Raw genomic sequence first — 6,363 nt, 5'->3', positions numbered from 1 at the left:
GGCCGTCCCCCGCCCAAACCTTGCAAACCCAGGCCTGCTGCGGGCCCTGGGTCCGTTGCCCCTCTCCGCCGTCACCCCGACAACGGGTTCATTGTGACGCAGGCCGTCCCCCGCCGAAACCTTGGAAACCCAGGCCTGCTGCGGGCCCTGGGTCCGTTGCCCCTCTCTGTCGTCACCCCGACAACGACTTCCCTGTGACGCAGGCCGCCCCCTGACCAAACCTTGCAAACCCAGGCCTGCTGCGGGCCCGGGGTTTTGTTCCCCTCTCCACCGTCACCCCGACAACGACTTCCCTGTGACGCAGGCCGTCCCCCGCCAAAACCTTGAAAACTCAGGCCTGCTATGGGCCCGGGGTCTCTTGCCCCTCTCCGCCGTCACCCCGACAACGACTTCCCTGTGACGCAGGCCGTCCCCCGCCAAAACCTTGAAAACTCAGGCCTGCTGCGGGCCCTGGGTCCGTTGCCCCTCTCCGCCGTCACCCCGACAACGGGTTCATTGTGACGCAGGCCGTCCCCCGCCCAAACCTTGCAAACCCAGGCCTGCTATGGGCCCGGGGTCTTTTGCCCGTCTCCACCGTCACCCCGACAACGGGTTCATTGTGACGCAGGCCCCCCCCCGACAAAACCTTGCAAACCCAGGCCTGCTGCGGGCCTGGGGTTTGTTGCCCCCCTCCTCCGTCACCCCGACATCGGCTTCCTTGGGCAGTACCTGATCGCAGTACCTGATTGGGTGCAGGACCCTCCCGACTTAGCCGAACGGCCCTGAGGACGAGGAGCTACTTCGCTGCTCCTTTCCAGGGAATGGGGTCGACTGGGAGCCGACACGAGCGCATCACACGGACACACGCATGCATGGGGCGCATCGACGCGGCTGATGACACGGGCTGCAAGACAACAAGGTGGCGTTATCAACACAGTTGCAAACCTTTTCTTGTCCCTTCCTGGCTTTCGGACTCCTCACCCACTGCCGCCCTCCGCTGCAGGCCCACGGTCCGTTGCCCCTCTCCTCCGTCACCCCAACAACGGGTTCATTGTGACGCAGGCCGCCCCCACCCAAACCTTTCAAACCCAGGCCCGCTGCGGTCCTGGGGTTTGTTGCCCCTCTCCGCCGTCACCCCGACAACGGGTTCATTGTGACGCAGGCCGTCCCCCGCCGAAACCTTGCAAACCCAGGCCCGCTGCGAGCCTGGGGACCGTTGCCCCTCTCCGCCGTCACCCCGACAACGGGTTCATTGTGACACAGGTCGCCCCCGCCCAGACCTTGCAAACGGACGCCTGCTGCGGGCCCTGGGTCCGTTGCCCCTCTCCGCCGTCACCCCGACAACGGGTTCATTGTGACGCAGGCCGCCCCTGACCAAACCTTGAAAACCCAGGCCCGGTGCGGGCCCGGGGTTTTGTTCCCCTCTCCGCCGTCACCCCGACAACGACTTCCCTGTGACGCAGGCCGTCCCCTGCCCAAACCTTGAAAACCCAGGCCTGCTATGGGCCCGGGGTCCGTTGCCCCTCTCCACCGTCACCCCGACAACGGGTTCATTGTCACGCAGGTCCCCCCCGACAAAACCTTGCAAACCCAGGCCTGCTGCGGGCCCGGGGTTTGTTGCCCCCCTCCTCCGTCACCCCGACATCGGCTTCCTTGGGCAGTACCTGATCGCAGTACCTGATTGGGTGCAGGACCCTCCCGACTTAGCAGAACGGCCCTGAGGACGAGGAGCTACTTCGCTGCTCCTTTCCAGGGAATGGGGTCGACTGGGAGCCGACACGAGCGCATCACACGGACACACGCAGGCATGGGGCGCATCGACGCGGCCGATGACGCGGGCTGCAAGACAACAAGGCGGCATTATCAACACAGTTGCAAACCTTTTCTTGTCCCTTCCTGGCTTTCGGACTCCTCACCCACTGCCGCCCTCCGCTGCAGGCCCACGGTCCGTTGTCCCTCTCCTCCGTCACCCCGACAATGGGTTCATTGTGACGCAGGCCGCCCCCGCCCAAAACTTGCAAGCCCAGGCCTTCTGCGGGCCTGGAGTTTGTTGCCCCTCTCCGCCGTCACCCCGACAACGGGTTCATTGTGACACAGGTCGCCCCCGCCCAGACCTTGCAAACGGACGCCTGCTGCGGGCCCTGGGTCCGTTGCCCCTCTCCGCCGTCACCCCGACAACGGGTTCATTGTGACGCAGGCCGCCCCTGACCAAACCTTGAAAACCCAGGCCTGCTGCGGGCCTGGGGACCGTTGCCCCTCTCCGCTGTCACCCCGACAACGGGTTCATTGTGACGCAGGCCGCCCCTGACCAAACCTTGAAAACCCAGGCCCGGTGCGGGCCCGGGGTTTTGTTCCCCTCTCCGCCGTCACCCCGACAACGGCTTCCTTGTGACGCAGGCCGTCCCCCGCCCAAACCTTGCAAACCCAGGCCTGCTGCGGGCCCTGGGTCCGTTGCCCCTCTCCGCCCTCACCCCGACAACAGGTTCATTGTGACGCAGGCCGCCCCCGACAAAACCTTGCAAACCCAGGCCTGCTGCGGGCCCTGGGTCCGTTGCCCCTCTCCGCCCTCACCCCGACAACGGGTTCATTGTGACGCAGGCCGTCCCCCGCCGAAACCTTGGAAACCCAGGCCTGCTGCGGGCCCTGGGTCCGTTGCCCCTCTCCGTCGTCACCCCGACAACGACGACGGACCCGGAGAGGGGCAAACGGACCAGGGCCGCAGCAGGCCTGGGTTTCCAAGGTTTCGGCGGGGGACGGCCTGCGACCAATGAACCCGTTGTCGGGGTGAGGGCGGAGAGGGGCAACCCGGACCAGGCGGCCCCGCACCGACCAGGCCTGGGTTTGCAAGGTTTTGTCGGGGGCCGGCCTGCGTCACCCTGACACTGTTGTCGGGGTGAGGGCGGAGAGGGGCACGGACCCAGGGCCCGCACAGGCCTGCTATGGGCCCGGGGTCTTTTGCCCGTCTCCACCGTCACCCCGACAACGGGTTCATTGTGACGCAGGCCCCCCCCCGACAAAACCTTGCAAACCCAGGCCTGCTGCGGGCCTGGGGTTTGTTGCCCCCCTCCTCCGTCACCCCGACATCGGCTTCCTTGGGCAGTACCTGATCGCAGTACCTGATTGGGTGCAGGACCCTCCCGACTTAGCCGAACGGCCCTGAGGACGAGGAGCTACTTCGCTGCTCCTTTCCAGGGAATGGGGTCGACTGGGAGCTGACACGAGCGCATCACACGGACACACGCATGCATGGGGCGCATCGACGCGGCTGATGACACGGGCTGCAAGACAACAAGGTGGCGTTATCAACACAGTTGCAAACCTTTTCTTGTCCCTTCCTGGCTTTCGGACTCCTCACCCACTGCCGCCCTCCGCTGCAGGCCCACGGTCCGTTGCCCCTCTCCTCCGTCACCCCAACAACGGGTTCATTGTGACGCAGGCCGCCCCCACCCAAACCTTTCAAACCCAGGCCCGCTGCGGTCCTGGGGTTTGTTGCCCCTCTCCGCCGTCACCCCGACAACGGGTTCATTGTGACGCAGGCCGTCCCCCGCCGAAACCTTGCAAACCCAGGCCCGCTGCGAGCCTGGGGACCGTTGCCCCTCTCCGCTGTCACCCCGACAACGGGTTCATTGTGACACAGGTCGCCCCCGCCCAGACCTTGCAAACGGACGCCTGCTGCGGGCCCTGGGTCCGTTGCCCCTCTCCGCCGTCACCCCGACAACGGGTTCATTGTGACGCAGGCCGCCCCTGACCAAACCTTGAAAACCCAGGCCTGCTGCGGGCCTGGGGACCGTTGCCCCTCTCCGCTGTCACCCCGACAACGGGTTCATTGTGACGCAGGCCGCCCCTGACCAAACCTTGAAAACCCAGGCCCGGTGCGGGCCCGGGGTTTTGTTCCCCTCTCCGCCGTCACCCCGACAACGACTTCCCTGTGACGCAGGCCGTCCCCTGCCCAAACCTTGAAAACCCAGGCCTGCTATGGGCCCGGGGTCCGTTGCCCCTCTCCACCGTCACCCCGACAACGGGTTCATTGTCACGCAGGTCCCCCCCGACAAAACCTTGCAAACCCAGGCCTGCTGCGGGCCCGGGGTTTGTTGCCCCCCTCCTCCGTCACCCCGACATCGGCTTCCTTGGGCAGTACCTGATCGCAGTACCTGATTGGGTGCAGGACCCTCCCGACTTAGCAGAACGGCCCTCAGGACGAGGAGCTACTTCGCTGCTCTTTTCCAGGGAATGGGGTCGACTGGGAGCCGACACGAGCGCATCACACGGACACACGCAGGCATGGGGCGCATCGACGCGGCCGATGACGCGGGCTGCAAGACAACAAGGCGGCATTATCAACACAGTTGCAAACCTTTTCTTGTCCCTTCCTGGCTTTCGGACTCCTCACCCACTGCCGCCCTCCGCTGCAGGCCCACGGTCCGTTGCCCCTCTCCTCCGTCACCCCGACAACGGGTTCATTGTGATGCAGGCCGCCCCCGCCCAAACCTTGCAAGCCCAGGACTGCTGCGGGCCTGGGGTTTGTTGCCCCTCTCCTCCGTCACCCCGACAACGGGTTCATTGTGACGCAGGCCGTCCCCGCCCAAACCTTGCAAATGCAGGACTGCTGCGGGCCCTGGGTCCGTTGCCCCTCTCCGCCGTCACCCCGACAACGGGTTCATTGTGACGCAGGCCGCCCCTGACCAAACCTTGAAAACCCAGGCCTGCTGCGGGCCTGGGGACCGTTGCCCCTCTCCGCTGTCACCCCGACAACGGGTTCATTGTGACGCAGGCCGCCCCTGACCAAACCTTGAAAACCCAGGCCCGGTGCGGGCCCGGGGTTTTGTTCCCCTCTCCGCCGCCACCCCGACAACGGCTTCCTTGTGACGCAGGCCGTCCCCCGCCCAAACCTTGCAAACCCAGGCCTGCTGCGGGCCCTGGGTCCGTTGCCCCTCTCCGCCGTCACCCCGACAACAGGTTCATTGTGACGCAGGCCGCCCCCGACAAAACCTTGCAAACCCAGGCCTGCTGCGGGCCCTGGGTCCGTTGCCCCTCTCCGCCCTCACCCCGACAACGGGTTCATTGTGACGCAGGCCGCCCCTGACCAAACCTTGAAAACCCAGGCCTGCTGCGGGCCCTGGGTCCGTTGCCCCTCTCCGCCCTCACCCCGACAACGGGTTCATTGTGACGCAGGCCGTCCCCCGCCGAAACCTTGGAAACCCAGGCCTGCTGCGGGCCCTGGGTCCGTTGCCCCTCTCCGTCGTCACCCCGACAACGACTTCCCTGTGACGCAGGCCGCCCCCTGACCAAACCTTGCAAACCCAGGCCTGCTGCGGGCCCGGGGTTTTGTTCCCCTCTCCGCCGTCACCCCGACAACGACTTCCCTGTGACGCAGGCCGTCCCCCGCCAAAACCTTGAAAACTCAGGCCTGCTATGGGCCCGGGGTCTCTTGCCCCTCTCCGCCGTCACCCCGACAACGGGTTCATTGTGACGCAGGCCGTCCCCCGCCCAAACCTTGCAAACCCAGGCCTGCTATGGGCCCGGGGTCTTTTGCCCGTCTCCACCGTCACCCCGACAACGGGTTCATTGTGACGCAGGCCCCCCCCCGACAAAACCTTGCAAACCCAGGCCTGCTGCGGGCCTGGGGTTTGTTGCCCCCCTCCTCCGTCACCCCGACATCGGCTTCCTTGGGCAGTACCTGATCGCAGTACCTGATTGGGTGCAGGACCCTCCCGACTTAGCCGAACGGCCCTGAGGACGAGGAGCTACTTCGCTGCTCCTTTCCAGGGAATGGGGTCGACTGGGAGCTGACACGAGCGCATCACACGGACACACGCATGCATGGGGCGCATCGACGCGGCTGATGACACGGGCTGCAAGACAACAAGGTGGCGTTATCAACACAGTTGCAAACCTTTTCTTGTCCCTTCCTGGCTTTCGGACTCCTCACCCACTGCCGCCCTCCGCTGCAGGCCCACGGTCCGTTGCCCCTCTCCTCCGTCACCCCAACAACGGGTTCATTGTGACGCAGGCCGCCCCCACCCAAACCTTTCAAACCCAGGCCCGCTGCGGTCCTGGGGTTTGTTGCCCCTCTCCGCCGTCACCCCGACAACGGGTTCATTGTGACGCAGGCCGTCCCCCGCCGAAACCTTGCAAACCCAGGCCCGCTGCGAGCCTGGGGACCGTTGCCCCTCTCCGCTGTCACCCCGACAACGGGTTCATTGTGACACAGGTCGCCCCCGCCCAGACCTTGCAAACGGACGCCTGCTGCGGGCCCTGGGTCCGTTGCCCCTCTCCGCCGTCACCCCGACAACGGGTTCATTGTGACGCAGGCCGCCCCTGACCAAACCTTGAAAACCCAGGCCTGCTGCGGGCCTGGGGACCGTTGCCCCTCTCCGCTGTCAC

The sequence above is a fragment of the Colius striatus genome, chromosome 28 (assembly GCF_028858725.1).
Source record: "Colius striatus isolate bColStr4 chromosome 28, bColStr4.1.hap1, whole genome shotgun sequence".
Classification (NCBI taxonomy): domain Eukaryota; kingdom Metazoa; phylum Chordata; class Aves; order Coliiformes; family Coliidae; genus Colius; species Colius striatus.
This window is presented reverse-complemented; position numbering follows the sequence as displayed.